Consider the following 26,041-nt stretch of genomic DNA (forward strand, 5'->3'; position numbering starts at 1 on the left):
TCTTTTGTATATACTCGTTTCTGTGTAGGTTAAAAACAATTGGGTAGATGTTGATGAATTCATCGATACTGGTGGATCAAATAATCTCACCAGGTCTTCTCTGTTCAAAGGATTGTGGAAACCACTCCAAAATATCCTAATTTAAGAAATATTAGGAGGTACAATTAATCTTACCCACTATGTAGATAATGTTTGTTAAAACTACGTGGGAAGACTGTAAAGATGTCTGCTATACAACATTATCACCCATGAGCCAGTGTAGTTTTGGGTATGCCATTTATAAACTCAATCTTGCCAATAACAATGAATGAAGATAAAGTTATCATCAATTTCAACAATCAAGCAGCTTCTTTCCCAAGATTAAAATTTGTAGATTCAGAAGTACGAAGAGAAAGTCGGAAGAAAACCAGTTCCAGAAAGCCAAAGAATGACTCAAATAATTGGTAAGAAGTGTTGCAGATATGTGAAGCCCTATCAAGATCCTTATGGCTAACTTAATTAGATCTTTTTCTACACTCGAGAGACATATTATTTCCAATTTCCTTGAGAAAGATATAGACTCTGTAAAAGAATTAGAGATAGTAGAGAATATCTAGAGTTGGAATCCTCCTACTCTTCATGCTACTAATGTGTATAAAACCCCTCTGTCTAATATCTTTCAGAAAAATATGCTTTTAAAAGAAGAAGAATTGAAGATTAAGATTTCTCATCCTTCTATTCAAATAGTTTCTCTTTCCCTGTTTACAAATGAAGAAATCAAAAAATTTAGACAATATGCAAAAGACAAAAAAATATTCCTATTTACATTTCGGAGGTATAAGGATAGAATTAGCCACTTTATTCAGGCATGGTTTGAATACCCCTTGCATTGCTGAAGTCTTTAATATTTGACACCACAATTATGATCATGCTAGAATAGGTACTATTGTCAATAACCTATGTACTAGTTGTCAATATGGAACTATCTTTCCAGATTATTCCATTAGTCTTACAGATCCTCATCTGAAAGATTGTTGGAAACTAATGGTATGATTCCAAGGATTGCAAATGGTTGATAATAGTGAATTTCTAAATACAATGATCCAAACGTCATTCCGGTTGACCAATACTGTACATCCCAAACTTAAATAGCCAGTGCTTAAAGATTGTTTGTTAGTAGGTCTGAACAATGCCCAAGTCGAAGGTGTATCATATGATTCTATAGGTCTACCGAACGACTGGTATTTTCAATACAAGTCATTAGCATATGAAAAGAAAACAAGCAGTTTGATAAGAAGAGCCTCTATTCAAGATGGCAAAGTTAGAATCCTTCAAGAAAAACCTTCTATTCAATGTCCTATTATTCATCCGAGAAAGTACGCATTGCGAGTCTCTGATCCTACAAAATCTTCATCTCAAATCACCAGCACTTCCAGTCAGCCTGTACTATCTTCCAATGAATTGTATATACCTGAAGTGAAGCCTTTCCTTGCTATAAATAAAATATTTAGAATTTCTAATTCTCAAATCTCACTAATTGAGGAGTGGAAATTTGCCAATCGTCGCTTTTTGAAAGGAGGAAAATGGCCCCAAAAGACTAAATTTTGTACTATATCATCATCATCTTCAAGGAAACCTCCAACACAAGCTCATTGTGCCCCCTTAATTGAACACAATTCTTCAAATACAAGTGATCTAGATCAAGTGTATCAAATTGGTAATTATCTTACTACATGGTGTTCCTATGGTGAAGACTCCATAAATGATATAGGTGCACAAAATGAACTCATTTTAGAAAACCTCAAGCTTTTGCATGATGAACAACAAGAAGAAAGATCTGAGAAAAAAGCTAGGATGCAGAAGAAAGAAAGAAGAAGAAAATCAAAAGCATCTTAGAGTTCAAAATTCACTATAGTTATGTTGACCCCAAATTTCTGGGATTAAGAAGAAACAGAAGCTAGCACTTCTGAAACATCTTTCAAACCATTGGAAATAGAATATGTTTCAGAAAATCCTAGAAAAACAAATGCAGAAATTGTAACTCTTGAAAATGCAGCTTCTAAGTTTCCATCTTTCATTATGCCATCGATCCAGAAAGCAAGCTTTGTAAAAGAAGTTCAAAAATACCCTAGGATAGAAGAAGATGTGTTTGCTTCTAATTCTAGTGGTTATATTTTAGATCTGAACAAATCTACAAACGCAGTTGAATCAATTAGAATATGGATTGGAGCTTTATATCAGATGCAAGTAACTACAAAGCTCGACAATATATACATATTTGTTCTAGCAAGAAAGAGAATGGCAGGAAGAGTATACAACTGGTTGATTGAACCACCAATTTAGAATGACAGGCAGTTCTTGCAACATGACCATCTACTTTAGAAGTACTCCTAAAAACATAGATTGTCACAGAGCCAATTAATGAGAAAAAACAAATCATTACAGATCTTGCTAGAATGGAGTTGAAAGATTTAAAATATCTTGAATCTCTTGGTCAAGATTTTATGGCCAAAGTTTATAAAGAAAATCTTTCAAATGATTCAGTTCAAAAAATTTCGTTTTTATCCAAGTTGACAGGAAATCTACGAAATCTAATCTCTAAAGAAATTGAATTTCAAAATAAAACAATTGATGAGATTTATTTGGTAGATCTCTTATTTCGGTGTCATGAAAAGGTTAAATATCTCTGTTGGCGAAAACAAGCACATGATATAACTCCTAGTGCTAATGTTTGTTGTGTTGCTTTACCTTGGACATCATTCAAGAAAAAGAAGAAACATAAAAGGTATGGAAAATTGAAAGCTAGAAAAGTTGCAAATCCAAAAAGACCTTTTAAAGATTTCTGATTCCTGAAGAAAAGGAAACAACCAAGAACCAAAAATAATTATTGTTTCATATGTAAACAAGAAGTACATTATGCCCATACTTGTCCAAAAAGCACATCTAGTAAATTAAAAGCCTGTGTAGATATTGAAGAATTTTGTGATGATCGGTCTGTTCTAAATTCATAAGAAGAAACATCAGATGTATATATGTTAACTGATGCTTCTTTAACGAAAGAAGGAGAAATGACCAATTATGTTCAGAAAATGAACATTTGCTTAGATTATTCTAATGATGAGTTTTAGGAAGAAGAAGAACTTCAGTATAGTGAAGAAATTGAGACTAATACTGACAACTCTGTAACTAGTGAATCAGAATCTTTATGCTGGTCTCCAAAGTCAGAAAAAGGAAAAGGAAAGTATTCTACCTCAGTTAAATTCCTTTTGTCAATATAAGAAAAATATTTGACAGACATCTTCGATACTAGTACCTGAATTTGATCTAGAAGCCAAGCATAATTTCTTAAAGAAGATGGTAAAAACTAATAATCTTTTGTATATACCCATTTCTGTGCAGGTTAAAAACAATTAGGTAGATCTTGATGCATTCATTGATACTGGTGGATCAAATAATCTTGCCAGGCCTTCTCTATTCAAAGGATTGTGGAGACCACTCCAAAATATCCTAATTTAAGAAACAATAGGAGGTACAGTTAATCTTACCCACTATGTAGATAATGTTTCTTTAAAAGTAGGTGGCAAGATTGTAAGGATATCTGCTATACAACATTATGACCCATCAACAAGTTTATTTTTGGGTATGTTGTTTATAAACTCAGTCTTGCTAGTAACAATTAGTGAAGATAAAGTTATCTTCAATTTCAAGAAGCAAGCAGTTTCTGTCCCAAGATTAAAATTTGCAGATTCAGAAGTCTGAAGAGAAAGTCAGAAGAAGACCAGTTCTAAAAACCCAAAGAATGACTCAAAGAATTTACAAGAAGTGTTGCAGATCTATGAAGCCAAAGAAGCTTTAAAAACAAAACAGAAAGCAATTGTTGATCCACACTAGTCTCAAGATCAAATCTCTATATATGAAAGACTACTTAAAAGTTGCTCTAAAGATCCCCAAAAGTTTTGGGAAAAAGAAAGCCGAAGGCAAGAAATTCTTACAATGCACGAAAATGGAGTAAAAGGTAAGATTATTGCTTGCAGTCCTTCAGATGAACACGAGATCAAAAAGCAAGTTGCAGAACTTTTAAGTTTGAAATTAATTGAACCGAGTGTTTCTTACTATTCATGTTCAACATTTTTAGTCAGAAATAATTCTAAAATAGTACAAGGAAAAGCACGGATGGTAATAAATTATAAGCCTTTAAATGCCACCACTCAGAGTTTTCATTATCCTTTGCCCCGCCAAGAAGTGATCATGCATAAAATCCAGAAGAGCAAAATTTTCAGCAAATTTGATATGAAATCTATATATTACCAAATCCAAATTGAAGAATCGGATAGACACAAAAAAACATTCAATTTCCCTGCAGGATTTTAGCAATGGAAGGTTGTTCCATTTGGCTTAAAGAATGCTGCTGCTTTCTTCCAGAAAAGAATGGATTTTATATTCAGTAAGTATGATTTCATCACAACTTATATTGATGATACTCTGATTGATAGTCCATATTTACAGACACATTTGGCCCATTTAGAAATATTTCTACAAGAAATTAAGAGTTGTGGCCTCGTCCTATCAGAAAAGAAAATGGTTCTATTCCAAGATAATATTGACTTTCTTGGAATTCATGTAGTAGATTGACATGTGTAGATGCAACCTCATGTTCTTACAAAACTTGCAAAGTTTCCCAATGAGCTTAAAGATACTAAGATGATTCGAAGATTTTTTGTAGTATTGAATTACATCCATAAATATATTCCTAGGTATTAGAAAAACTGCTCCTATTTGAAAGCATCTAAAATCAGGATGGTCCAGTCAAGCAACCGAAGTAGTTAAAAGTCTAAAGGAAGAATGTAAACCTCTTCCAAAACTCTAGCCTCTAGGAGATGGATTGCTCATCCTACAAACAAATGCATAAGATGAATTTTGGGCAGCTATTGTTTTTTAAAAGAATGAGGAGAGTAATGAAGAAGAACTTTATGCCTATGCATCCGGAGAATTTCTCTCCAATCAGAAAATTATTTTATTGCTATAAAAGAAACTCTTGTGATATTCAATGGTATCCAAAAATATGAATTATATTTGGCACCAATAAAATTATTGATTAGAACCGATTCAATGAATTTTAAATATTTCTTTTCAGCCAAAATATCGAGACAAATGGCAAGAGAAAGATTGTTTGCATGGCAAATTTAGTTTTAGCAATATGATTTTGATGTGGAATGGGTTCCTTGAAATTCTAATTATCTTACAGACGTTCTTACCAGGGATATGAACAAAGTTCACAGAACGAGCCACAGCAAAAAAGAATTCAAAGGTAGATTATTTGATTTTCCAGATCATGAAGATAATTTTGCCACATTTGTTAAAAGGTTTGAGGTTCTAGAGAAACATGTTGAAGATCTTTGTTCAAAAAAAAAAAAGGTAGTTGGTCTCAGATTAAGAAGAAACAAATGGATTTAGAAATACCAAGCTTGGCAATCAGAAAATATTTCTACCCTTCTTGGTTTAGATCCTGAATTGGTAAAGGTATACTCTCTACCAAATATGAAGGTCAAGCTCTATTTTAGAACTCTTGATTATTTATGGTCAATACAATACACACAATCCATGATCTGGGTTTTACAGGTTTTGAACTATTATCAGATTATTGGCAGTATTGACTTTGCTCTAGAAATTTTCACCAGTGCCAAAATGATGGACCTTGTTGATATCAATATCAAAGAAGAAGTTGGAAAATTCCTAGAATTATTAAGAATCCAAGATTTATTTGAAGAAATGCAACCATCATATTTACAAAGAATTGATGTGGAATATTTGCATTCAGATACATTTCGTCAGTATGAAATATTTTAACCTTTTGCAGGCTGGGAGATTAAAGAGGGATTCTGTAGAAAGAAACAAGTTAAAAGAACATCTCAATGCATAGAAAGGACTTTGCAGCATATCAAAATATCTTCCACACCATGGGATTTTCACAGTCCAGAAATGAGAAATATTATTGATCTGAATGCCTTTTCACAGGTTTTTGAAAATAATTTCTCAGAAAGTTCAACCTTTGTTGATAATAAAGAAGAGGTGAAAAAAGTCACTGAATGGCCAAAAAAATTCCCAAAAAACAAATTGGCAGAAAAAATCCATGTTATCAATAAATTGAAGGAATTGCAAGGAAAACATTAGGTTTTAAAGTTTTCAGTATATCATAAAGCATTGATCACAGTTGGAGTAATTTCAGGTAACTGGACCTCAGATACTATATGTTTAATTAGTTTATTGTTATCAACCAGGGTATGGACTTCATTCAATTTTCAACTTGGATGGCAAGAAAAAGAGGGAATAAGTGATCATTGCAAAATCTAGGTACAACACACGATAGAAACAACAACCAATATGTTTCAAATCTTCAATTGGGAACTATTGGATGGAATAAAACTATCAGTACAACGGATGACAGCCTTCTCAATAGCTCATAAAGATTCTTTCTTGGATATAGAGATAAATCATACCGCCTACACCAACAGATGGAGAAAAAGAGATGACCCATTCAAGCTACCTTATCAAAGTCATCATGCCTTCAGAGATAGAATAAAGCTAGAAATTGGATAGTCTTCTAAAGCAGCTACAACATCTACAGTGTGAGCATCTTCAAAAGGAAAAGACACTTTATTTTTAGATGTGTACCAAGATGGTCAAAACCCCACTAAGAGAGACTACAAAAATGAATATCTTTGATGAATTCAATTCCAATTGAATATGCAAGGCAACTTATATATCAAACAAGATTTTGAATAACCCTCTATGTGCCTCCTTTCAAATGCCCACAGGCACATATAGACTCTCAAGAAAATGACTGCTCTTACACTTCCATCACTATACGTATGACTGTAGAAGGTAAGACCAAATGATAGCTAACCTGGAAGATTTAATTTAGAAATATGAGAACACTGTACCGCAAAAGGAGATTATCTTTGTTTGTCAATTCATCGACATCATAGTGATGACTCAATAAATATGGTGAGGAAGACTAGGTTTGGTTGCCATTAATGTTATATAAAAATTTTATAAGTTTTTGAATAATTAGTAATTTCTTTTATACTTGCAGGTTTTTTAAAGAATGTAGAGCAGCTAAATATTACATACAATTTATAAGTTTTATGTAATTAATATTTAGTTAATTTTTTTTAATAATAATGACAATTTCTTGATAATTCTTTTTTTTTTTAAATTTTGTTATCATTATTATACTAATAGAAATATTACAATGTCTTTTTTTATATATTTGAATTTACAAGGTTGTTGAAACAAATTATTCACCAAACCAATCAATCTAAAATCCTTTAACAACTAATTATGGAGTTAGTAGTTGATGGCTCAACTCAATTTTTTGCAGAGGCGGAGGAGAAAAAGCAAAAATAATTCACACATAAAACACGAGCTGCGGCTCTTCTATTAATCACACAAAACATGATGATTACAATGAACTCCATAAAGGGTATTTATCCTTTTCCAACTAGCGACTTGACTAAAATATCTTGACATGCAACCACACACTAAAAGTCATCTATCACTTAACTCAACTTGACTCAACACTCAAACATTTAATCACTTAGTTAACTCACTCTCTATTTTTAGCCAACTCCTCGTGCAAGAGTAATTATCTTAATTTAACACTCCCCCTTAATTATGATTTCTAAACTAAAACATGACCCATGACAACTCAAACATGCCTCTGGTTCTATGTCTTAGCTAGGCTTACAACACCCAAGCTTCTTCTATGAAACTCAAACACATCTTGTGCTAATGACTTAGTAAATATACCAACCAATTTATCACTAGTTTTACAAGGCTTCAAGTGAACTTCACCATTGCTCACAAGTTCTCTAATAAAGTGATATCTAGTATCAATATGCTTGCTCTTTTGATGAAGCACACTATTCTTGGATAGTGCAATCACTTAGGCGTTGTCACAATATATTTTTATTGATGCTTGTTTTTTCTTCTTGAGTCCATCAAATACTCTTCTTAACCACACTGAGGGACATGTTGCTGATGTTGCTGCTACATATTCAGCTTCTGCCGATGAAAGTGTTACAATGGGTTGCTTCTTGGGTTGCTTCTTTTCTGTGCTTGCATACATTATGCCACAATCTCTACTTCCTGCTATGTATCTAAGAATTCGTTTTCTTGCACTCCGGTGTGTCTCCTTTGGAGTCTCCATAAATATGGAAATAAAACTCACTCCTTGCATGATATCTGGTCTTGTAGCTGACAGATACATGAGGCTGCCAACCAATCTTTTGGATAGAGTTGCATTGACATCTATTCCTTCATCATCCTTGCTTAACTTTGTTCCTGTTGCAACTCATATAGGGATAGGTTTGCAATTTTCCATCCTTAATCTTTTCAATAAATCTTTGGCATATTTTTTTTGACAAATAAAAATTCCTTTTTTCAGATTGCTCAACTTCTATGGCAAGAAAATATTTCATGAGACTAAGATCTCTCATCTCAAATTCTTTCATCATTGTTTGTTTAAATTAATCTATCTCAAAATCACCTGCAAAATCATGTCATCAACATATAAGCAAACAATCAAAATTTGTCTATGCTCATTTACCTCTGTGTACAAAGTAGGTTCAATGTTGCTTCTAAAAAATCCATTCTTGATCATGTAGCTATTAATTCTGCTATATGAAGCTCTAGGTGCTTGCTTTAGTCCATAAAGTGCTTTCTTCAACCTATAAAATTTATCTTCGTTACCTTCAACTTCATAACTTGGAGGTTCCTGCACATAAATTTCTTCTTCTAGAATTCCATTCAAGAAGGTTGATTTCACGTCCATCTGATATACATTCCACTTGTATTGAGTTGTTGTGGCTAGAACTACTCTTACGTATCTAATCTAGCTATCAGAGCAAATGTTTCTCCAAAGTATATTCCTTCTTGTTGCGAGAATCCTTTTTCTACACGTCTAGCTTTGAAGCTATCAATTTCACCTTTCTCATTTAGCTTTGTCTTGTACACCCACTTTACACCAATGAGATTTTTGTCCTTTGGTAAATCAATTAAATCCCATGTATCATTCTTTTCAATAGCTTCTATTTCTTCATCCATGGCTTGCACCTAATTTTCATCTTTGACTGCTTCTTCAAAAGAAGAAGGTTGGAATGACAATAATGAAAAATTTGGACTAGCATAAAAATAATCATAAATATCTTTCAAATGTCTCATCTTTCTCCTACCATTGCTTGACTCATCACCTGATTGATTGCTGGGAGAATCTTGATCTGTTGATCTGCTTGAAGATCCATGCTCCTCTGAAAATCTTGGATTCCTTGATGGTGTCTCTCTGTTTGGTGTCTCCGCCTGTGATTCTTGCTGCCCATTTTATGCTACATCATCTTCTTCCATCAGTGGCACTTGTGCATCAACTATTTTGTTTACAATTCCATTCCATGACTCTTATTCATTCAACACAACATCTTTGTTAATTATGGTCTTCTTTGTGAGAGGGTTATACAATTTGTAAGCTTTCGATTTCTCACTATAACTAGTAAATATGAATTTTTCACTTTATCATCCAATTTCCCTCTTTGCTCTTTAGGCACATGTGCATAATTTACACATCCAAATACTCTGAGATGAGATATACTATAAGACATACCTGACCATGCTTGCCATGGTACTCTATTGCTCACACTCTTTGTAGGAGATATGTTGATCACATAAATAGCACATGCAACTGCTTTTGCCCAATACTCATTCGACAAGTTTCTTCCTTTCAACATGCTTCTTGGCATGTTCATAATTATCATGTTCCTTCTATCTGCTACACCATTCTGTTGCGGTATGTACCTGATTCTAAACTGTCTTCTGATTCCATGTTGTTTGTAGTAATCATGGAATGCCTTTGAATAATATTCTCCACCATGACCTCACCTCAATACCTTGATCTGCTGATCACTTTGGTTCTTTGCTAAGGCTTTGAATTCTTTGAACTTTGCACAAGTTTCAGATTTCTACCTCAAGAAGTAAACCCAAGTATTTATGCTATAGTTATCAATGAAAGTGAGGAAGTAGCAACTTCCACCAATCGACTGTGTCCTCACAGGTCCACACAAGTCTTCATGCACTAGCTCAAGAGGTTGCTTTTCTCTGTATGCAACTCCCCTTGGAAAAATTTCACGATGTTGCTTTCCCAAGATGCAACACTCACAAGTATTAGTAAGTTATTTGATGGGAGGTAATCCTATGACCATATGTTTCTATTGCAACAATCTTAAACTAGAAAAGTGCAAGTGGCCAAATCTAAATTTCCATAACCAATAATCATCAGAACATGCAACTGTAAAAGAACTCACCTAACCACTGTAATTCATAATTAGAGGAAATCTTTTATTCCTCGTCATCTGCACCTTTTCTATAAGCTTCTTTCTTGGGGGCTTATTATATATAACACATTCTTGACCTTGAAAGATAACTATGTTTCCTTTCTATGTCAATTGACCAACACTTAAGGAATTACATTTAAGAATAGGAACATAATATACCTATAAGATTGTCTTTGGCTCCCCCTGCTTGGTCAAAATGTTGACCAACCCTTTGCCATCTACTTCCGCAGTCTTGTCAATCCCCAACTTTATCTTTATTTTCAAAGATTGATCGAAATTTGCAACCAAATTCTTATTGCATGTCACGTGGTTATGCAGCCAATGTCTAATAGCCACACACTAGCAGAAGGTTCATGCATGGTATGGCAAGCTAGGAACATGGATTTAGTACTCCCTATAGTGACATTACCTCTATGGTTTCCTTTCTTAGTTATATTCTTCCTGCAATCACGAGCGTAGTGACCAAATTTATTGCAATAATAACATGTCACCTTTGATTTGTCAACTCTTTGATTATTGTTGAAGCTTCTATAGTCCCTTCCAATTTCATGTTCATGCTCTTCTCGGGAATCTCTCTAACCACCATATCCTCTACTTCGTCCTCTGCCTCTCGATCTACTTTTGCCTCGACCTCTGTCTCTTGAAATAGAAACGTGACTTTTGGAGGTGGTCTCTAAAGTGGAATGCTTGTTTTTGTCCTTCTTTGCCTCATGCGATAAAAGTGATCCCATCATCTCATCAACTATTAATGATGACAAATATTTTTCTTCTTCTATGGCTGCTACCACAACATCAAATTTGGTAAACAAAGATCTTAGGACCTTCTCAACCATTGTTTGATCTTTAATGTATTCACATAAATATTTCACTAATTTCTGACAGTTATGACCTGGTTCATGAAAGAATCGATGTCCTTTGTCTCCTTCATCTGCAGACTTTCAAAATCTCTCCTCGTATTCTGCAACTTAACAATATTGACTTTGGCCATATCTGTATGGTTTGTCACCAAAGTATTCCATGCTACCTTTGCTGAAGGCGTGATCATATTCTTCTAGAACACTGCTAAGTCCATTCTGTGCTGAATAAGTTACAATGCTTGTGCATTCTGCTTCTTGTCTTTCTTCCATTCTTCCCTATCTGTATTATTGAGAGCTTGTCCTTCTGCTACATTCTTACATTTTCTTAAAACCCAAAGTAGACATAATCCCAAACATCATGTGCCTGCAACATGGTCGCCATCTTAATGGCCCACACATCATAATATTTCCTTGTAATTAGTGGGAACTGAGGCTAGAAAATTGAGAAATCCATCTTTCTTTAAAAAAAAATTCTCTTCAACAAAATATTCCTCCTTTAATAATTTTTTTCAAAATTACCCTTTCCAAGACATCCCAATTTTTTTTTAATAAAAAAAATAAAATAAAAAAGTTATATAGTTTCGAAATCCTTTGTATAAATTAAAAAAAAAAAACTTTTGATTTTAATATGAACTAGACTTCCCACACAAATCGTATACAAAGTCAATGTAAATAAATCTCCGTACTTTAAAATAAAATTGATGTTCGTTATAATCAAAGAACTTGGCATCGTATTTTTTTTAAATATGAGTTTTGCTCTATTAACGTAGTTGTCGGGATGGTGCCATGCAATTAATCGCCCTTCATGATCGGGAGCACAACGTTAATGCTTTTAATGCTTCAAAATTTCATGGAACTTATCTTATGCGAATCAATATAAGTTTACACCGGCCTGCTTTATAACGGGGTGTGTGTAACTTACAAGGCGTGTTATAGTATTAACAAGAGAAAATAATATATTTCTCCTCCCACATGAATTATCGCTAATCCGTTTTTCCTTGTTTTTCAAAATGTCTCTCTCATACCAATTTGTGGGAAAGGCAGTGTTGACAAAGAAGAAATAATTAACACATAAAACACGAGTTTGAGCTCTTGTATTGATCACACAAAGCATGATGATTACAATGAACCCGGTGAAGGGTATTTATCTTTTTCCAACTAGCGACTTGCCTAAAATATCTTGACATGCAACCACACACTAAAAGTCGTTTATCACTTAACTCGACTTGACTCAAAACTCAAATATTCAATCACTCAGTTAACTGACTCTCTATGTTTAGCCATCTCCTTATATAGGAGTAATTATCTTATTTTAAAACAATTAACTATAATAACATTACTATGTAATAAAGTAAAACTTATTGAAACAAAAAAAATTGTCGTAGTATTACTACTACGACTATTAACATCTAATATATTGTAAACAACCATTGCAATAAAATATTCCGACTAACCCTTTATATGTGTGCCTTAAATTAGACGGTCTCGTAAAGGATGCCAAAACGGTAGCTAATATCAAATTTGGACATTTGAGAACAACGTACTTTGTATGCCTGCCTTAAATTAGACGGTCTAGTAAAGGATACACTTATACACACTAATAATACGACTCTCTGCGGTTAGCCAAAATGGTAGCTAATATCAAATTTGGAGATTTGAGAACAACATGCCTATGTTTCTCAATTCATCAACATCACAGATCAGGTGAGGTGATGACTCAATACAGATGGTGAGGAAGATGAGGCCTGATGGTCATCTCCAATTGAACAGCTATGTGCAGCATAATTACCATACTTGTTACAGTAATTATATTGGATGTGAGATTTATCATATTTCTGACCTTGTGTTTGATTTTGGGTTGGGCGTCGACTTCGATTTTGATTGCTGCCCCATCCACTTGAGCTTGAAGGGTTGCTTCTTCCACCTTTGTGTGGGATTTTTCCTCTTCCTCTAGCATATGATCTTCCTCTACCTCTACTTTGACCAAATGAAACTTGTGTCTCAAAGGCATGCTCCAATGAGGAGTTTGTTGCTCTATTCAATTTATGTTCATGAGAAATCAATGATCCATGAAGCTCACTGTGAGAGGTCCTTTGTCTCTTCTATCGCCACAACAATGGCATAAAACCTTGCTGGAAAACTTCTCAAAACTTTTTCAACTATTTTACCTTCCTCAAATATCTCACCATGAGACCTTGAGTAACCAACCCAATTAATGTGTAAAAAATGAGTCTACATTCTCACACTCTCTCATACAAGAAAATATTTTAAACAAGAAAATCATCACTTACAATTATAGTAATTGATTTAGTGGAGACAATAAAAATATGTTGGCAACTTTCAGTTTACATCATTCTATCAAAATTTGTACTTAGCAAAAGATTAGAATGCCAAATTATAATAAGGGACACCTATGAGCCTAATAACATAAGCAATAAAATTCTATAGAGAATATCATTTACATTCATCATCTTTCATGACTCCACATCATCCTTAAGAATTAATTCATTCCTTTCCTTAAAAAGAAGAGGAGAAGAGAAAAAGAGCATTAGGGATTGTACCAGGCTACCAACTATAACGTTAAGAATTAATTCATTCCTTTCCTTAAAAAGAAGAGGAGAAGAGAAAAAGAGCATTAGGGATTGTACCAGGCTACCAACTATAACGTCTTACATATAAAATATGCTTCAACCACATCTCCTACATTGCTCAGGCCGCAATCAGAGGTTTACAACTCCCATGCTATAGAACTTTTTGGAGTGGTCAATCATCCGAGCCTTGTGAGTACAGTGACAAATCAATCAATACATAATCTTCAATGATACCATTGCATGTTACGTGATCATGCAAAAATTCAAGTGCAGAATGTGCTACGTGAGTTTTTATAACCATATTTTGATTTTTGAGTCTTTACATCATTAATCCCATATACCGTCCTCCCTGGTACCCACAACATCGATATCTTGTAGATAGCGCTATTTTCCACTTCACAGTGGAATCAGCCTCCGTACTCCCAACATCGATATCTTGTAGCTAGTGCTAGCTTCCACTTCACAGTTAAATTGGTGTTAGACATATAAGTAAAAGATCCATACAACGTATAATATCTGGGGCCAACTAAGCTTTCGATTGCAGGGATCAAATAAATTTGTGTTGGCATACAATTTCTATCAGTTGACAAATTGTATTGCACACAAAATCTTATTCCGTGCCTCATCGAGGCAATTCAAAGCACATCCAGAGTCGGATTTTGGGTTTGTAGAGTGAATCCAAATGGTAGCTAACCCAAAAGATTGGCTTGAGAGATGTGAGAACATAATAAAGTATTAGTTCAGTCTTTCAATTAATCAATATAACTCACTAATATATATGATTTTTTTTCAATATATATGTAATTTTTTTTCCCTATATAGAGATTATATATAAATGATTTAACCATCGTAGATTCATTTAGCCTACTTCCATAAGAAGTACTTTAGATTCTTTTAGTTATTAATATTTTTTATTTTTTAATAATTTTGTTTTAGATAATTGTGAGGTTTTTAATGTTTAGCTCTAATTCATTTGTAAAATGAAATCTGGTCAAATTAGTTTATAGATATATATGTTACAGTTTTTATAACTAAATTTTGAATAAAAAATTAGATACAAAATAGAGAAATTAATATTTTATCAGAATTTTGCTGTCACAAGTCAATGTAATTGTGTAATAATATTTATTTTAATTTATTTTCATATTGTTCTATTAAATTAAAAAAAAACACACAATCTCACTTTTTAATTGAAGTTTTATATTTGTTCTAAATGGCATGTATCTCTTTTTATTTTCTATATTTCATATTTCAACTAATTTGGTTAATTTCACTGGAAAATCACTTAACTAAACAATCTGAAATCCATGCAAAATTAGTTTCAATATAACGTTATTGCTGTGACGAATTCAATTCCAATAGGATATGCAGGACAATTTAGATATCAAACAAGATTTCGAATATTCCTCTATAGGCCTCGCTTGAACGGCCCACACGCACATATACACTGTCACGAAATAAGTTGCTCTCACGCTTCCATGACCAAACATACGACTGTGGAAGGTAAGAGCAAATGGTAGCTAACCCCGAAGATCTAATCTAGATATATGAAAGCACCGTACTGCAAAAGGAGGTTATCTCTGTTTCTCAATTCATCGACATCATACATCAGGTGATGACTCAATAAAGATGGTGACGAAGACATCAACAATTTTATAAGTTTTTGTGTAATTAGTAATTTCTTTTGCACATTTTTTATATTAGAGAAAAGAACGCAGAGCAGTTAAATGTTGCATATCAATTTATAAGTTTTATTTAAAAAATATTTAATTTTTTTTAATAATAATGATAATTTTATAATATTATAATATATTCTTTTATATAAAAATCCATAAGGTGGTTGAAACAAGTTATTCACTAAACCAATCAATCTAAAATCTTTAACAACTAAGTATGGGGTCAGTGCTTGATGAGGTCAGCTAGAGTAACTTTATAATGTAATAAAGTAAAAGGTGAGATTGAAGTTTCAAATCCATCCGGGCTGAAGCAAAAAAAAAAATCTACTCCAATAAATTATTGTAAATATTGTGAACCACCATCCCAATAAAATATTCCAACTAACCAAATATGCCTTCAAGGGTGGAGGCCGCGCTGATGGACCAAGGCGTTTGGGAGATCACGGAGATTCTGGAGTAGCAGGAACAAAAATTTTATCATCGCCTTTACATAGACCCGGGATACCCTACAGTGGGTCTTTACTCTACTTAAAAGGAACATACAGGAATATTGCAGCAGCATTATTTTGATAGTTTTTTTTGTAACAGACTGATGGATGCCGAAAAGGCTATATTTTTATAAACAGCTCTAACAGTAATACCCTGCGTGGTATAATTTTATAAACAGCTCTAACAGTAATACCCTGCGTGGTATAACCGAACAGCAAAATCTAGAAATTTTTGTAAAATGTACAGATATACAGGGACTATGGCATATGCGAAAGGTATCTTAATTTTTCATATTAATAAAATATTACGAATTTTTCCAGTGGAAAAATAAAAAAGAATGCCTTCAAGGGTCCGCAGCCAAATTGGACGGTCTGGAAAAGGACTGCTGCTACACTTATACACACTAATAATATCAAATTTGGAGATTTGAGAAGAGCGTACCTATGTTTCTCAATTCATCAACATCACAGATCAGGTGAGGTGATGACTCAATACAGATGGTGAGCAAGACGAGGCCTGATGGCCGCCTCCAATGGAACAGCTCTGTGCAGCGTAAGAGCACGACCCTCATTCATATCAACTCCTTCAGTTCCTTCGGGAATGCTCCAATCGAAACCCTGCAACAGTCTTCCCACAGTGAGCAGAAGCATGCGCATGGCTAACCAAATGCCCGGGCAGGCCCTTCTCCCATAACCAAACGGTATATATGTGAAATCATGTCCGTTCACGTCTATGGAACTGTTGATAAGCCTCTCCGGCTCGAATTTTAGGGGGCTTTCCCACACAGCTGGGTCTCTGTGTATACCCCACGCATTGAACAAAACCTCTGTGCCCTCCGGTACATAATACCCTCCCACTCTGCACGGCGCCGCTGCAACATGAGGAAGGAGCAGAGGCGCCCCTGGATAGAGACGTAGAGTCTCTTTCACGATGGCCTCCAAATACTTCAACTTCGGGAGATCCGATTCCTCCAAAATGCGCTCCCTTCCAACTATGACGTCCAGCTCCTGCTGTGCCCTTTTCAGCACATCCGAGCGTTGCAGGAGCGTTGCGATAGCCCATTCCGTTGTGTTGGCGTAGGTATCCGTTGCTGCTCCGATCATGCTCTGCAAAATAAAAGACATCTCAGTTAAAGGCTTCTTTAAAAAGGTAAAAAAGTAAAACAGGCTTCCTAAAAAGGTAAAACAGGCTCCCATATGATGAGAGGGGTAAAACTGCCTTGAAGTTGAAAAGGTACTGACTATAGCAGTGGCCTTGACAATGGTGTCTTCGCTGCAAAACTCTTCGGCTTTGTCCACCAAATGTAGAAGCACGTCTATCAGACTCTCGTCATTCTCCTTCTTCATACAAAGGCGGCTGTTATCTATCACTCTCTGCAAAAACTCATCCCGTCGCCTGTGTAACTTCTTCATTGCCCGCTAGCAGCCCTGGAGATCCAGCCATCTAAGGAATGGAATATAATCCCCCAAATTAAACGCTCCCAGCAGCTCGCTAGTGCTGACGGTAATTATCTTTTTAAATTCTTCCACCTCTTCCCCGCTGCCCAGGTAGCTTTTGCTAGTGAGGATTAATCTCACCATAATATCAAATATTAGCTCCACCACAATCTCTCTCACGTTCACAACAGCCGAAGCCTCGCGGCCTTTGATTCCCATCTTCGCGCATCTCTCGAACAGACCACGCACTAACTTTGACATCTCCTCTGTTCGAATATTCATGGACGCCTCCACTCTGGAAGGAGATAGAAGATGCAGCGTGCAGATCCTACGCAGTTTTCGACACCGGCGGTCATATGGATCGAGGCCAAGCAGATTACGATCGTAGCCCAAATGCTCGGCTCCCGCAGACTGTGGCCTGGAGGCGAGGTTCATGTCGTGTGTGGTGAGACACTCCCTGATTAGCTCCCATGAGGTGACTACCAGGACCTTGCGAGATCCGAATTTGAGAAGCATGAAGCGCCCATAGGTCTGGGCCAGGTGGTAAAGCGTCTGATGAAGAGGTAGCTTCGCGTCCAGCAAATGAAGGTGTCCAATAATGGGCCAAGCAGTAGGCCTCGGAGGCGTGCTCAGATTGTGCTCCCCCTTGTGGAACAATAGGAATTTAGTGTAGTGACATATTGCGAGCAGGGTGATCCCAACAATGGCCACCATGAGACCGCCCTCCATAAAATCGAGGGTTCGTTCCATTCTCGTCTGTGAACGAATGTGTGAAACGGGCATCATAATTATGTAGAATCTGTAAATGTAATGAATGGCGTCATAATTATGCCATCTCACTTTCTCTAGATAACTCCATTGTACATTTTATGAAAATTCCTAATTCAGGAATTTGTGGACCACAGAAAATGAAACAGTAGTTTCTGTTACTCAAATTCTAGTAATTCTAAAGTACTTTAGGAATTGGATGACCGCCCACAAATCACTGTTTCTAAGTAAAGGTAAACTTATGTTTCCAACATAGAAATTTTACATCAAACTCAAATACACACAGTAGCAGAGGGTAAGGGCTATAATGGAAAATTAAGATGTTCCCCTCACTTTACCGAGAAGATGCCCATGTGATAGGGTTTTCAACCGTACACGAAAAGAAGGATGTGAAATAAATAATAAATTGAATAAAAAAATATTATTCAGCACTTGATTTCCTTCATTATTTTAATTTACATTAGTTTTATCAATTTATTTATTTTTTTTATTTTGAATTTCAACAAATTATTCAAATTTATTTAATACCATTTTATATTGTGCTTAACTCCGGATCTATCTAGTGCTTAATTTTCCATCAAATTTGATTAAATGTATTCACCTTGGGAGATTTGATCTCTCTTGATGCTTCATAGTTAGGATGAATCTAGGCTACTTTGATATATATATAAGCTTTATAGTTCAGATAGTTTACTTGAAGCTTTCTTGTTAATCCGTAAAACCTAATGAGCTCATCTTCTATAACATAAAACCCGATAAGAATATATACCTATGTCATTGCAACAGTCCAAGATATTAATTATCTTTGGATTAATTTTCCTTTTAATGTTATCATTCGACCTCAATAAAACTCAAGGACAATTGTATCTAAAAAAAGTTGTTATGAACATATTTTAATGAATTTTCATGTGTAGTTTAAAACCAATTGTTAACAGAATCTAAATTGCGACTCTAATAAAAGTTAATACAAACAAACAAATATAAACAAAATGTACAACGACATGGAAAAAAAAATGTGTTTGTGTTTCTCTTTAAGCTCAAGAATAAAATTTCAAACATATCAAATAAAATGAATAACATACAAAACAACATGGAAAAATCTAATCTTTGAAGGTTATGTAACAAAAGTGAGCACGGTTGTTTTTCCCAATACTTACCTAGAAGACATGCATCCATAGAGCTATGCGGTCTGTGTAGTGTATCTTTATTGAGTGGTTTTCTTTGCCAAATTACATATGAAAATTGTCGAGGGTTATGATATTTGTTGTGGAAATTAGGATTTATTTTGATCTAGCTAAAAGATTTTATTGCAATGTATGTCTCACAATAGCGAAGAATACATTTAAATAGGCTAAATTAGAGAAGAATACCATGGAAGTAACCATGGGTTGTGAAAACATGGAGCCCGAAAATCTTCATCCGTAAATTTACTATTTATCTCAATTTTGTTTTTAATTTTTAATTTAATTTAATTTGATTTTTATGTAATTTGACTATTAGAGAATAATATCATGGGAAACCATTGGTTGTAAAAGCTTGGGGCCAAAAACCCTCAATCCATAAATTTATTATATTATCTTAATTTTATTATAATGATTAATTATTAATAATTTTTTTAATTTTATTTTTTATGTAATTTGACCATTAGAGAAGAATACCATGGAAAAAACCACGGGTTGCGAAAATATGGAACCCAAAATCATTAGATAAATTTACTATTTTATCTCAATTTTATTTTAACTATTAATTATTAACTTTTTATTTTTTTTATTTCTATTTTTTTTTAATCTTTTATGTACTTTGAACAAGTCAAGGTGTTTACATAACATAATATAGTATAATTCTGAGACCAACATTTAACAAATATTCACATATTTAACTCCTGCATATCTAATATCTAACACCTTCACGTCTACTCCATTTTGGGTTGTAGATCGTCTCCTTGCGCAACTAAAATTATATGATATAGTTATATATTTTAATATATTATATATCTTATTTTATTTTATAATAAACTATATTCCACTAATAAATTTGGTATGTTATAATATATTAAATGTGTTATGTATGGAGATGAATGAAATGGAGGTAAGTGGGTCTACACCGTGGTTGGAATTTAGAGTTAGCATGTGTTAATCTTGACACAGGAAGAGAAGAAAATATTGATTCATTGGTAGGCTCCATAGTGAGTGCGAGAATCCTCTCAAAAGAGTATTGTTTAAATTACAATGTCTCGAAAGGGACTCGTTATCCCAACCAACTAATTTGGGTGGGGCTAGTCAGTTGGTCGGGCCTCGAACTAGTCGAAGCACGATGGAGTCAAGTTTGTCAGAAGAAACTCGACCTGTAACCAAGATTAAGATCTTGACTTGACCGAAATAACATATGGGCTTTCACAAGTGAATCATTGACATCAATTTAAATAGGGTTTAGGCATAGAGTAAATTATGTTGTGAACGCACATAGCTAGGTCTGAGACAAGAAAGTAGTGAGACATCTGTTGTGAAAGCTAAACCAGAGAGAATAAATTGTTGTATTTGTATAAATATTCATGGGTATGGTGATTCCAAGAGAGAAAAGCATGTGAACACCTTTTTATCCAAATAGATTCTTGATTAGAATAAAGTTAGCTACCTATAGTGATCGCAAGGGCATGGGATGAAACAATAGCACCAATATGTCCTAGGTCCTCGACGAGGCTCGTGGACAAGAAATTTAATAGCCAAAGGAATCATCCTCTAGATCAAGAGTAATCAGAAGAAGAAAATGAGAAAGGTTGAGTGACCAATGGAACAAGTTTGAAGGAAGTGTTATTATGCTACCTCACCGGCGAAACCCTTGTAGGGGAAAAAATAGTTGGAAGATGAGGCTTTTTATACTCTCTTTCTCTAAATGCAAATGGATGCAAGGATAAAGAAGTGATATCTATAGCCTTTGGGCTGCTACAGTGCACAAACCCTGTCTTTTTTCTCTCTTCATATCCACTCTTAGGAACTTTTCTCATATATGGAACAAAACGCACTTGAATAGAATATGACAACTTTTCCTCCTAGTGGCCTAGCTATAACATAACCCAATAACATACTAGTGGTTACATTTGACTCCTTCAACTCTTAATTAGAGCTACAATATTGGCTTTTATTAGTCTTCTTCATCATCATCATTTGGCTAGCACCATTTCCATGAATAATGGGGGTTGATGTGGTATCCCCTTGAATCATGGTCGTCAAAACATGAAGGTCAAATTTTGGGCGACATAGATTTTGCATACGAAATTTGATTGAAGAGATTCTTACACCATTAAAAAGTTATATGTGTGTATAATATTGATAGGGTTGTGGCCTATAGGAAGAAAACCTTTACCTCTAGAAAATTATATTTGGTGCCTCAAACTACTTCCAGAATGTTTCATACCCCAATTTGCCAAACTAGGACTCACGAGTAAAAAAGTTCCTATGAATTGGTTTCTCCACTTTTTCCCCTATTAAAGCATCAATATTAATGACAATGAATATAATGATCCATTCTAAATGAGAAAAATAAATAAATAAAAATAAAAATAAAAATATAAAATAAATAAATAAAAATATAAAATAAATAATAAATAAATAAAAATATAAAGTAAATAAATAAATAAAAATAAAATAAAATAATTTTTTTTTGATAGTGAAAAACTAGCTTCAAGCACTATCAGATTTAATGATACTAGAAAACTATATCCTAGCTAGTAGCACTAAGTACAAAAAGAAAAAAAATGAATTGTAGAAACTTTACATGAGACACAATTAGATAATCCTTTCTTGAAAAGCTTTTTACTAGTGAGAAAATTCCTAGAAAGAAAAAATTAAAAAAAGGAAGAAAAAAAATTAATTTATCAAGTTTGCAAGTTATCAATTTAATTAGTAATAGGGCTATGGTATTAAGGTCATCCTCTAGTCCATTTCATCTAAATGACAAGAGGATATATTATCTACCCTCTTGCATCACTTTATTATAATTATTATTAGGCTAACCAAGGAAGATTTTATTCCATATCTTTTAGGAGTAATAACAAGTCTCTTTTTAGTGTGACTTTTTCTTAGCATCTTGTATAAAGAAATTTTACCAAACTATAAAGTAAAGAAAAAAAATAATTTTTCAATATTACCACTTATTCATTATCTTATTATAAAATTGTCCCTCGTAGATTTAAGAGGACATCTTCCAACAAATAGATCTCTTGGAATTAAAAGTGTAGGAGGACTCAAGACTATCTCAATTCTCTTTGTTCAAGCACTTGCTTTCTTTGGAACAGGTAGATCCACTACAACTAGCTGAAAAAGAAGCATGCAACCTACAAATAAAGAATCTTCATGAAAATTTCCATGTTGTTTCTAACCCACTTTTTATTTTTTCTTGTATAAACATAAAGAGCTTAAGAAGAAATTCCGATACTAAAGAGTCACCCTTCCTTCCTGTGAAAACTTAGCTTAGCCTATGTATTTAGGTTTCATACATTTAAAATGTTTCATGATATTTTATTTTGATGCACATAATTCAGTAGCATGATGGTAAATATTTAGAAACTTAAAGAATTGTTGAACCCATCTATGTATTCAAGCACAAGGATCATTAAGCTCATGCATGTAATTAGGCACATTTGCAAAGGATTATAATAAAACTTCTTTCGATTTCCTTAATTGTGCCATTGATTACCTTGGATTTCTCTCATATAATGTTAATTGGTTTTTATTGCACCCCTATCATATTAATGATTCCCTCATCCTTGCATCGACCTCTCTCAAAGCCTTCCATTCTTTTACAACTTTCCATTTCCAATCGCAGTTGCTCTAGTCAGTTAGCAATATGGTTTGAAATAATTACCATAGAATGTTATTGTTATGTACCATGTGTAATGGGGGGTTCAGTAAATTGCAATAAGCTTAAGAGTGTTGATAACATCAGATCCAAAGCTAAGGCCATGGAGAATTTCACAAGGGCCATGTGGCACTCCTTCCTTAGAAAGTTCCAATGATCAGATTCAAGGATTACTTTGGAGTTTGTTAGGACTTTAAGTGGAACGGAAGCATTGGTTTGAGATTTAATGTTGATAATAATTGGTGAATTTATCAATTGAGCTACAGGAATTCCCTTGCAGGGGGAAAGGTAGTCCAAAAACTTGAAACTCATTATTGATAGTTGGCCCCAATTTTCAGTCAAACCTTCTTTGATGCTCAATGTGTGGAAGGAAGTTTAAATTAAGTCATTTATTTCACCATTGAAAGAAATGGTTACCTTCCTACAAATGTTTATCACCTATAAGGGAAAGTATGACATGGTATTCAATGATCACATTAGGCTTTTAATACATCTGAAGAACAACGAACTCCTCAATATCCCATTCTTCCTACAGAAAAGTGTAAAAAACATGGTAGCTACTATTAGGAAATGAGAAAAACTAAAAAGAGGGTTGTATCTCTAAGGGTTGAGGAACATGAAACCACCTTGGTTGGGGAAAAATGAGAAATCCTTTAAATGCCACCTTTCCATCTCTTTTTTACATACATAATACCTTTTCAAATCCAAGTAATAATATCTTTAATATTTATTTTTAGAACATCAATATTTAATATAAATATAATTTTCGGTGAAATCTGTTAAAGCACAATGATATTGTATGGTCATTACGTATGAAGCTATTGATGGTGCTGGACCCGCCAACATGTCAAGGGGATCTCCCCAGTAAGAAGTCCCAATTAGACCTCAAACCATTTGGTGTAGGAGTCCCAGCAGTGGGCCGTATAGTAATGCCTTGATCACGATTTCGCATAGAGGAAAGTAAGATAACTCTGTTGGTAGCAAGGGTGTGACCATTGTGGTGAGTTAAGGAAGGTGTATGAGAGGTTCTAACCCATGTGGGTTGAGATGAGTGCACCCCTTAGCAACCTGTAATAGTACTCAGATTGGAAGGGAACACACGAGCGAAGATGAATCACAAGTTGGAAAGAAAGTCGGCTGTAAATCCAAAGTGATGGTTAAACCAATCAACACATTTCAGAAATATTCATACATGTGCATACAAAACAGTCCATACATGTGTGCGTAAGAAAGAAAAAACATATCCCATTTAGAGTAAACAAGTCAGCTGGAATACAATACAACATATGCATGAAACGTGCTTGCTCTTATTATATAAAGAAGTGTAAGTTACGATTTTTCCAGTGGCAAAAATAAAGAAGTGTAAGTTCTAGTCATACAATACATCAATGTACACCTACTAGCCCCAATAGTTGAACGTTATAGCCACATCTTCCTGCTCCTCCAAAGAGATGTACTAGCTTTGTGCAGTGGAGAAGCCAAGGCATGTTACAATACTGTCCAAGCTCTATCCAAGATAGTCTTATCGGAAGCTTGGCTGACCAAAAGACTTTACAATGAGTTATGAGTGTGGGGTGACCCTTGACATTCCCCTTTTTGACAGTTCATCTACCCTCATGACTCTTCATCTACTCTATGACAGTTACATACAACTATTAGCACTTGAACTTCCACTTGACATGACATTACAATACAATGCACATGTGCTCATGTGAGACAAAATGGCTTGAGTAAGTCATGCAAGAGATCACTCACACTCAGTCTGTTAAGGTGAGAGCAACTCTTTGACATGCTTGTGATGGTGAAGGTGGTGAGTCGATGCCAAGCTTGGTCATCCATAATGGTGTGCATGCACCCCATGGTGACATCTTTCTGAAGCGAACTCTTGCCTCCATTACATCCGGTGCATTGGTATGGCTCCTTCATCCAAATTGTCTGCTAACATGCGCATGGTCTTCTTAGGTGTGGCTGAACTGAAAACACACTGATAAATACTGTTTGTGTTGATCTTGAAGTGTGTGTTGGTGGTCATGTGCATCAACTTGCCTAAGTACATGTTTAGCTCCAGTTGGACTTGATTATTGTCTTCGCCTTGGTGAGTGTGCTGAATGGGTTGGATCGCATGCATGCACACAATGACATGTATGTTGCTGAATCCCTTGCATGTGACCAACAACACTCCTCACCATGTCTGCTCCATGCTAGCTGTTGGGATAGATCTTTAGCTTGTACGAATGTAGTTTCATCCGTGAATGTATGTTGCGCCCCTGATGTTCCTGTTCTTGCTGCACTCATTCACTTGTCTATGCAGCTTCATGTTCTCTCTTGAGTTTCTACTTCAGCATATGCAACTCCTTCTTTGTTCCATTCTCTGTCTTCGTGTGATCTTCATGTCGCGCCATCACCTCATAGCCTTAGTCTCCAAAGTTTCTTTCATCACCAATGGATCTGGTTGAGCTTGCAACTTTGTTCCTCCTCTGTGTTGTCAACAACCTTCCTCTTGCATTCGTTGCATTCGGTATGTTGCCTTCATCTGATGTTCATGACGCTTCTCATTGTAATTTTGTTGTTGTCATATCTTGATGTCCTTGTCTATGAACAACTTGATATATTTGTGAGTAGGAAAGCTCATAGATATTTGATCCACTACATCTCCAAGTGTGCTCTGAATAGTGTCTTTGACTCTGCTCTCTTGGAAACCATTGTACCTGTACTGCTGAGAGGTAGATGAAAACCTACAATACTTGAAGACATGGCAACACTCATGGCAAGAAATCTGTTAGTCAAAAACCAAAATGAACTTAAGAACTGACTTGCAACATATATGTGTGACTGATCATGAAGGTTGTGCAATTTCAGCGGAGAGGTCAGGAGACTGACTACCAAGACTATGCAAGGCATAGTTTGGGCTACAAGGAGACTACCTGACTGCTAGAACTACACAATGCATAGACCAGTATGGCTGCTAACTGCTGGAATTGCGCAATCTCAGCTGGAAATGGTTGT

At 34.7% G+C, this 26,041-nt stretch overlaps 1 pseudogene across 1 annotated transcript; it reads right to left on the bottom strand.

Annotated features, from left to right (window-relative positions):
• Positions 1-16,364: 16,364 nt before the first annotated feature.
• LOC149229208 (flavonoid 3'-monooxygenase CYP75B137-like) lies at positions 16,365-18,249 on the bottom strand (annotated as a pseudogene). Its single transcript, XR_016247920.1, has 2 exons — positions 17,216-18,249; positions 16,365-17,080 (listed from the first exon to the last, which is right to left on the bottom strand). The product of XR_016247920.1 is annotated as a flavonoid 3'-monooxygenase CYP75B137-like (transcript).
• Positions 18,250-26,041: the final 7,792 nt, after the last annotated feature.

Source organism: Pinus tabuliformis, chromosome J (genome assembly GCF_031772625.1).
Source record: "Pinus tabuliformis cultivar Carrire ecotype Pingquan chromosome J, CPIR1, whole genome shotgun sequence".
Lineage (NCBI taxonomy): Eukaryota > Viridiplantae > Streptophyta > Pinopsida > Pinales > Pinaceae > Pinus > Pinus tabuliformis.